The sequence below is a fragment of the Cupressus sempervirens genome, chromosome 1 (assembly GCF_028749045.1).
Source record: "Cupressus sempervirens isolate cs-2001-9-10 chromosome 1, ASM2874904v1, whole genome shotgun sequence".
Classification (NCBI taxonomy): Eukaryota; Viridiplantae; Streptophyta; class Pinopsida; order Cupressales; family Cupressaceae; genus Cupressus; species Cupressus sempervirens.
Window position 1 is genome coordinate 746,792,389 of NC_143118.1, and position 10,156 is coordinate 746,802,544.

Sequence of the window (10,156 nt, forward strand, 5' to 3'; positions counted from 1 at the left end):
TACTAGTTACTTCTCCCTTATACCATTCAAGGCCTCATACACCCAATCTTGACACCAAGTGTTTTGGAAAACTCCAACCCTCTAACATAAATGGAAACCAAAAAAAAATCAACACAACCCAAAATAAATCAGGTCTAAGGAAAACTTGTTGTTACCAGTTACAGGGTAGATTGCAGCACTTGACCTTTATTCTACACACCCAACCAAGAGTGTAATTGGATCCTCTAGGACTCCCAAACACCAAACATAGTTTAGAACAACTCCAACATGACCAAAATAAGGTGTAACAAGGGTTGGAAACCCTGCTAACTATTTACCATTTCCTTTTGATATTTTAACTACCCTCCATTGGTTGACGAAACAATGCAAGTAAAATTCACCATACCACGCAAAAATTTAGGGCTCAAAGTTCAAGAGACGCCTCACAGAAGAGGATAAGAGAATTGGCTTCCAACAAGTCTATAGAGTCATGGTTGAATGGCTACGAGCTGAAATCAGTGTGGAAGGTTCTAATAATGATGCATCTGAGCCACAAGTAAATAAGCTAAATGAAATTTATTTCAAATTGAATACTTTACCGATTAGTCTAATTGATGTTAAGTTCCAATATAAAGTGAGTATATCTATTTTAAGCAAGCAATGACAACAATGCGTAGGATGTTGGAATGTAGCCTAACAATCCTTCTACACAATCTGTGGATGCTGAAGGTTCACATGATGTGCATCCCAGTGGTGGAGGTATACATTTGCTATTAAATTTTTTATATGTAATTGCAATTGGTGTTTGGATTAATGTAACATTTTTTATAGAAACTATAGAGGATCGAGGGGTCGATGTTCATGAGCGTGTTGACATTGATCCAGACAAAATGATGTGATCAAATCAGGTAAAGAATGCCACAGTTATGTTATTTAAAATAATTAAATACTTGTAACAATTATAATAAATTATTTTTAATTTAAATCTTTTATTTGTTATTGCCGAGGACCCCCCTTTGCAATAGCATAGGAATTTGAGATCATCAAGAACAGAGAACAAAACAACTAATGAGGGGGGAATTGATGATGACACTGATGCTCCTCTTAGATCTTACATAGAAAAAAGAAATAGAAAGAAAAAAAAAGAAATGATTGTCATCTACATACCTTAATTAATAATGACTGAATTTTATGTCTCAATGAATTTAATTATGTGCTAATGAATGTTCATGAATTATGTGTTAATGTAGAATATTGATGAATGTTGCATGTTAATGAATCTAATGTGTTAATGAATGTTATCATGTGATATTGATTGAATGTTATCATGTGATATTGATTGAATGTTACATTTTATTAATGGTTGAAAGAATGAATGAATGTTAGATGTTAATAGGGAATGTAGATTGATGTTAGGGGGAGGGGGTGGGGCCAAATGAGCTTCCACATTCACGTGGTTGGCCCTATTTAGTAGAGAATATTAAACTATTCTCGAAACAAAGTGAAGCTCAATAAGATACTAAATATTTCTCTATTTTGTCCTATGTTTAGACTGTTTTCCTATGCATCTAAGGCTTCGTGCTTTGAACTATCATGAAGTTCTAAACTTGTAGCTTTTTTATTGCATCCTTGGATCTCAACACTATCTTGGGACGGTGTTATCACCAATGATAAAATTATCATTATTAACTAGGGAAACAATGAGTCTCTATGTTTCATTGGATCTCATGCAACAATAGAAAGGCAATGAGAGTACAAATACTTGTGATGACACTTGAGAAAGCCTTTGCGTGTCTACCTTGCATTATCATACAATCAACTTATGATTGATGCATGTGTAAAAGTTCTTAAAATTTACAGTACAATTTCCTCACTATCATGATCAACCTCCCTTTTCTAGATGATGCCTAACTCAACAAACGAGAGGGGAAAAATACTGACCAACATCCACCTCATCCCAATAGATTGTAGTTAGACAATGCCAAAATCAAAAGATCATAATTCAAGTCAATAGAAATAATTAAAATATTGCCTATATATGATTTGCAAAACACAATCAATTTTACCAATCTTATTTATAAATTATTCGAATAGGAGGACCTATGGAAAAGATTTAGACTAACAAGATATCAAGTCATGGATATTCATAAAATAATAAAATACTAATTGACATAAATTTGTATTTAGTGTCATCACATTTAGTTCATTGTATTGAAACATCAAATGCACACAGATAAATAGTTAGTTAATAATCAATTTTTTTATTCACATAATGAGTTAATAAAATGGGTTGTGACAAATAATATAGAATGCTCATGGAATGTGGAAAAGACAAGAAAGCTTATGAATAATATAATCAGAGCCACAAATTTCATACTCAGTGTCTCACCTCATTGTAACTGAGCCTAAATTGGAGAGTTCAATCTTCAAAAAAAATCACAAAACTTACTTTGATTTCCACTTTTTTGATTCAAGGATTGTTTAAGCAGTATACAAATCTAGTCCTAATGTCATTATTATTTTTTCTTGTGAATGTATATGGGTAGATATGAAAACTGTGCACCTTTTTTATGGGAAAACTTATGAATGGGTGGGAATAAGTCGACAGTGTAGTATTATGGGTAAGGTAAGTATTATCTCATGCTCAATTTTCCTTATCCAAGTAGAAAAGTATACTATTTTTTACAATTTCTATAGTGGTAGTAAGGATAGGTATGGGCAAATGCTTACTGCCACTTTAGATGAGGTAGAAAATTCTTAACTATAGACTAGTAGCAAGTGAACTGTTTGAATTCCATCATTTTAAAAAAAAATCAATAAAAGAAAAAGGAAATTGCCAAAATGGGAGCTTTTGAAAAAATCTGCAACTACTGAAGTAATTATGAAATCTTACAGAAGACATGTAAACTGTATGATCCAAAGTCCAGACTATTGAAGCATAACAAGGCACATGAATTGTCTTGTCCAGACTATTAAAGTAACGTGTTCTTCTATAATATCCAATTACAAGATAGTTAAACATGGGCATTCAAATGGACTGCCCAATGTTTTTTAAATGAAACTAACCTCTCTCATTTGATGCTTGTCAGAAATAGATAGATCGTTGAAGGAATGATCGATTGGGAAATTCTTACAGACCTGACTAATTAAATATATTTATATTGTGTACATGATTTACTCACGCATTTGCCTCAACTAGAGAATGAGAAAAATATGTGTTCAAAGGCTTGATTCACCTTGAAAATATGTCCCTCATTCTTACAGAAAAGGAAAAGAATATTGAAAATAAGAATACAAAGGAGAAAAGAGAACAAAATTTTAGTATTGCAGTTTCTTAGGAAGTCATTAAACCTATCAAGCAAAGTTGAAGAACTTAATGTTAAAGTTGAAGGATTCTTTTAATGTTAAAATTTTCCTGCCTGCAAGCAAAGCCGAATAACTTAAAGAAGAAAATTGAAAGTAAATTACCAAGCCAATTCTAGAGTTGAAGACACTAAACCTTTTCAACTGGCAACTGCCACTAACTATGCTATTAGTTATCATTTTATTTATGGTCATGACTTGTACGTAATGGAAGTATCTCTCAAGAAAGACTATTGTGTGATCACTTATGATGCCTAGTTCTATATTTTTGAAGGAGCCCTAAAGATAATTAGTACCCAAATTACTAGTTGATATGGTTAGATAGATGTAAACACAAATATGGTAAATCTGGTATTTAGAAAAACCAAAGAAGAGGTCAGAGAGAGATGTAATAGAAGTATGGTAAATCTGATTTTTAGAATGGCATTTCTCTTTAAAAATGTTCTGATTGTAACAAACAATGAAATTTTCTATTAAAATGTCTTCTCTCGAGGTAGAATGTCTATATCAAAAAATGTAAGCTAATTCATATAGATTTGAACAGGTTCAAAGTAATGCAAATACTAATCATTATTATATCTATAACTTCTCCTCCTACATTTACATTTCCCTATTTCTTGATTTTTATTTATATATTTGTATTTTTCTACTCCTATTGTGATCCAAAATTTTCTATCAAACCTATCTCTATTTCTCATGTTTTTTCTTTTGAGCTTACTTCATTAGTAATAGAAATAATTGAAATGACAATGCATATACAACGCTTACTTCATTAGCAATTGAAATTATTGAAATGGACTCTAGTCATAACTTCAAGGTAAGTTTCCTTCTGGCATGGGGGTTTCCAAAGCCTAAAATTAAAAAGAAGCTGAGTACATCAACATTCTTAACAATAGTATCTCACCAACTATGAGAATTTACCAAAGGAACCATTTGTTCAAGCTACCCTATTTTTGCTAGTGGCTCCTTGCAAATCAATCTTAGGAAATCAAACATGTTGATCACACTGTCTTATATAACCTGCATGAACTTTTAAATCTTTATTTCAATGATTTATTGATGATAAATTTTATTTACAGTCATTAGTTTGTGGATTAGATTGTATTTATATTTTTAATATTAATATTTTCAATCACATTTAGTGATCTCTCTTTCATTCTGATGATAGGTTATTGTAATTCAAAAACTAATCATTATAATTGTAATGAGTAATGCTAAAGACGCAAAGACAATCTAATTCAAAAACTAATCATTGTAATTGTAATTGTAATGGATTGTGGAAATCTGATATTTCTAAAAGATTCTGTATCATCATATTCAGCCCATACAAAAAAATGAATATATGTTGTTTCAATCTTAATAATTTTATTATTAATTTTTATAAATGTAAACAGGGTTGTCCACCCGCAGAGCGGTTCTCTAGCTGGGTATAGGGAGGTCAAAATCTAGAGGGGGTGGCTTTTGGAAGGGATGGTGAGATTTTGAAAGGAACACTTTGATTATTTTTTTTTAAAGGCTCCCTTCATAGAACTTGGTTGGTTTTTTTTTCATGTGGAATATTTCTTGCCTCTTGAGGAAGCATATACCATTGTGGCATACCCATCTATGCATAAATAGACATTGGCGAGAAAGAGTTTGGGGTAAGAATTGACATGTTAGCTAAGGTGAAGGGATTGATGATTGCATACATTGGGTAATCATTGTAACTCATTTTATTGTGCCTAACTAAGAATTTTAATTTCACCCGCGGGTTTTTGTTGCACTATAGGATGTATTGCGCAGAGCATTTTACCACAATGAGTCAAATATGGGTAGCAAGTAATTTCTTCAGAAGGGGGGCTTCAAAGTTTCTTCACAAGTAATTTCAAATCTATGTAAGACTTAATTGAATCTCATTCTTATTTGAGTAGTGTTAATTGGTAATATTTGGGCATTGGATTAGTCTATCCATGCCATTTCTAATACCAACATCTAGAATAGCCCATTTGAAAGTGATTAGAGAGGTTACACGAGAGTACCAAAATCTAATTAAAGGTTTGATCACTCATGATGCATAGTTCTATATATTTCTAAAGGAGGTTGAAGATAAATTTGGTATGAAGATGGATTGAAGATAATAAGTACCCATATTGCTAGTTGATTAGGAAGAAATGAAAAATCAAAAGAGTCCATAAAGAGGTTGATCTTATCAATGATATTTAGTAGGAGTCTGGTTAGATACATGTAAACTCAAATATGGAAAATCTAGTATTTAGAATGGAATTTATCTTTCAAAAATGTTATGACTGAATATCTAATTAACATACATTTAAAATCTCTCTAGAAATGTAAAACATCAAAAATTGAAGAAATTGAAAGAGGAAAACTAACATGGGATCTACATTTCTGATCTGTTACTGTTGGCTCAATATGGGCAGGTATTGACCCATTTAGGAATCTTATATTTGATTTAATTTATTATAATTTTTTGACCAAATTTCTACCTAGGAAGAACAGGGGTGGATAGTATGGGCAGGTTTTGACAATAGAATATAACTAAGGAATTTTTTTTTTGTTCTACTTTGTATCCGTCACAATTGCAACATTAACCACAAGCACTACGACGGGGTTGCTGTAGCGGTGATGCCATCTACCATCACAATTGCCAAGGTGTCTATCGCAATTGCGACATCTTCCACAAGAATTACGACAAGGTTGTTGTAGCTATGACACCAACGGCCCTCGCAATTGCCCGAGTTTCTATCTCAATTGTGACATCGGCCACAAGAATTGTGATGGGGTTGATGTCACAATAAAGTGGTTGCATAGTGATGGATAGGCATCATAATTGCAACGATATAGGATAGACATTGTAATTTGTGACTAAAAAACAACGACGTCTATTACTATCGCAGTGGTGACACATTTTTGTTGTAAGTGCGACACATAGCCATCACAAATTGATGCCAAATGTATTAGTGATATATGTGCATAATTCTCATTGACTAGCATATTCACTTATCACAATTTACTTTCCTTTCTAATCATTTTCATATGAAATATTCATAATAATGAAATATCAAAATCTACATATCAACTTCAATATCTACTTATCATAACCAATTTAACATTATGAATATCATCATAATCCTTTTCTATTATAGTAATGAAATACTGAATCCATAACTATTAAATCACCAAAGCATATAAAATAGTTCCTAGCACAAAACATAGGGGAAAAATTTCCAAAATATAAACATTATCACTAGTATCTTCTCAATTCAGTTAAACATGGTGAGCTTTCTATAGTATCCCCATATCATTGTGAGATAATACATCATAAGGCATATGACTTTAAAATAACTTATGCCAGGTAATCAATATGTTTGCATAATGATATTTACATAGGTTCAAAATCAGTCATTAGGTAAATATATTGCATCTTGTTAGTTAATATATTATATCCTCATCTTAATTATCATCCCTCATAACATATCCACATAAATAAATTATCCTAATAGTTCATAAAATATCATGAACCTATCAACATAGTTTCTAATTTAAGATGCCAAAATGTCTCAATACTCACATTCATTATGCATAAGGAAAATGTCAATCATGACATACTTAGATCCAAAAACCTTCTTACCATCATTCTATCATAAGGTGTATGGTAATAATATACAATTCACATTCCAATACACAAGAGATAGAAACATGACATCTCATCTCCTTACTCTTCCTAGCTCTAATCATATTCATGTTATTAAGGTTTATAATAGGGTACTAGGGGAGGTCAAAGATCAAGAGACCCAAAAAAATGATGATTCAACAAATATGGGTATGGATCAGCCAATGGAGGTGGATGAGCTAGAAGAAAGAAAGGAAATTGAAGCAAGGACTATGGAGAGCACACTAGTACATTTTGACTCATTTTTTGACCAAAATTGGTTGAATTTTTTACTCATATTGGTCAAATTTTTCACCAATAGTGTTGTCACTATTTTTTTCATCAAAATGTTGACCAAGTCTACTAAGCATCAAAATATCAACACACATGTTGGATGAAAATGTTCTACTTGCTACTGAGAACATTGGTGGATGGGTTCATTAAAAATTTGACCAAGTGTGGTCAAAATTTTGACCATTTTTGATCCTTCATCAACCAAGATGCCAAACCCATGATGAAATCCTGGTTGATGTGTTGGTCAAAATTTCAACCAAACTTGGTCAAAATTGAGATGAATGCATACCAACATTGGTTAAATTTTTGACTAACGTAGTTTGTTTTAAAAACAAAATGAATGTTGGATTCTCTTGATGATGATATGTCTCTGTCTAATCAAACTGGGGATGTTCTTTCACCATTATTCAATTTGGAACACCTAGAGCACCTCAATCTCAGCTTCAATTACTTCTCTAGAGTTCTCATCCCTACTAGATTTCCTAGGCTTAGGAGTTTGCACTACTTGGACTTAGAACAAGCTGGGTTTAGTGGAGATGTTCTCACAGACATGGGGAACATCTCTACTTTGTAGTACTTGCACCTCTTTAGCATTGGGTTGAGATTGGTGGACATGTAGATGTGGAGGGAAAATAAGAGAGATTTAAGGGAGCTTATCTTGATGGAAGTGAATATGTCAATAGTGGAAAGAAATGAGTTAGATTATCTTGATATCCAACACATTTCTTTCCACTATTAACATATCTACTTCTATCAAGATGAGCTCCCTTAAATCTCTCATGTTTTCCCTCCATGCATGCATGTCCACCAATCTCAACCCAATCCTAGAGAGGTTCAATATACAGATGCTTCCCATGTCTATGGGAACATCTCCACTAAACCTAGTTTGTGATAAGTCCAAGTAGCACAACTCTTGAGCCTAGGAAATCTAGTAGGGATGGAAACTCCAAAGAAGTCATTGAAGTTAAGATTGAGGTGCTCCAGGTATTCCAAATTGAACAATGGTGAAATAAAATCATTGGTTCAATTAGATAGAGACATACCATCATCAAGAGCATCCTTCGAACCGCATAGATTGAGGTGAATAATATGGTGTGTGTGAGAATGGTATTGGATTCCATTCCACTCACAATATTTGAAGCCATGCCATGATTTTAATATTTTATGGGAAGCATCATGAATAGATGCCTTAAAATGCAAAAGGGAATCTCTTTCATGGCCTCCACAACACCAACAACCATTAATGTGCAAGAGCATAACAAAGGCCACAACTGGCCAAAAATTTTCTATGGTATCTTTGACTATGTGTATTAAGTAGTTGAATATAGATAGAGAATTCCTTGAAGCCCTCTCCTATTCTTTGTATGAAAGCAAGTGTGAAGGAAACTATAGAAACTAGAGAATTCAAAACAAATTCAACGTATTAAAAATGTACTTTCTATGAATACCACTGATACATATTTAGAATTAATATTGAACATTGAATGAATATAATATGCCATAGGTAAATTAGAATAAACAAGATTGAATCCACACACAAAAAAAAAAAGGGTACACACCATGCGTTATATCATATTCATAAAATGATCTACTCACTACAGAGGTTTGTTAATAAGAATATTCATGAGTTTCTACAATATTGTCTGCATATATAAGTCTAAATGTGATTGTACCTTAATCATTTCCCTCTCATACCCTTGCAAATCAAGCCACTTCAATTAGGGAATATAATCCCCAATACTAGCATACCCATGATACACAAAAGAATCCTCAATTGCCTTGGAAATAATCTCCTCTGACTTCCACAATTGTAGCAACTCCTATCACAATAAAAGGCCATGTCATTGCTAGCTCCATCTCAAACCTCTAATTTTACTTGTGAATGCTATTAAAAGTACATTAGGTTACAACACTTATATAATCACACCAATAAAAATTGTGCCTTGGGCATTTTGAGACATCTAAGCATCTTTACTAATGGAAGATAATTGAACAAGTTTCATATTTTGAATTTAATTTATCTAGCATCCTCTATATCTCTGACAATCAATATTCCCACATCATATAACTCAATTTACACAATATACTATAACATGATATTAATACTTATAACAAGTGAAAGTTTCAAACCAAGTCACAGTTAGAGATAATAATGAAACATTTCTTCTTGCAATGACCTAGCCCACAATCAAGTCTTATAATTATCTTTATAAAAGTATCATATGGACTGAAAAAGAAGTCTAGCTCTTATCTTCCATTGGTTTAATTAAATATGAAAAAAAATTCTAATAACCAAGTAAATGTAGCTATCTCAAATTAAGATACTATCAATGATTGCTAACTTAAGGTGGATCTTTAGCAATGCTACAAACATACATCACAAAAAAGTTATGTAAAAAATTTTTTTTTAAATTCAAATGAATATTTTTATAGAGAATAAAAAAAGACAACCCATTGCACCACATATCTTTTTTCAATAACTTCCAATTGCTCCTTCCTTTGGCTCCCACCTATTAGCTCACCAATCTATGAAGTAGTGCACATAAGATTAAAAACTGACTAAAAGATGTTGACTATAATCATAAGCTTAGACATATGCAATCTAAAAGACAAAAGAAATAAAAATTCCTAATTAATGGAAATGGTTAACGAGCACTAGAAGCAGAGGATTTCTCTCTCTTTCCATTCAAATTCATGTAGCCTATTGCCATACTGACCTTATTCATGAGTTCTTGAATTGAAAATGTGCATTCTAGATGTTCATGAATCTAAATTAAGGATAAACATCCTATATGTTTGTGACAACTAAATAGGAGGTTCAAAGCCTAATTTAAACCCAAAAATAGGTGGAAAGAATTGCTACAAACACCT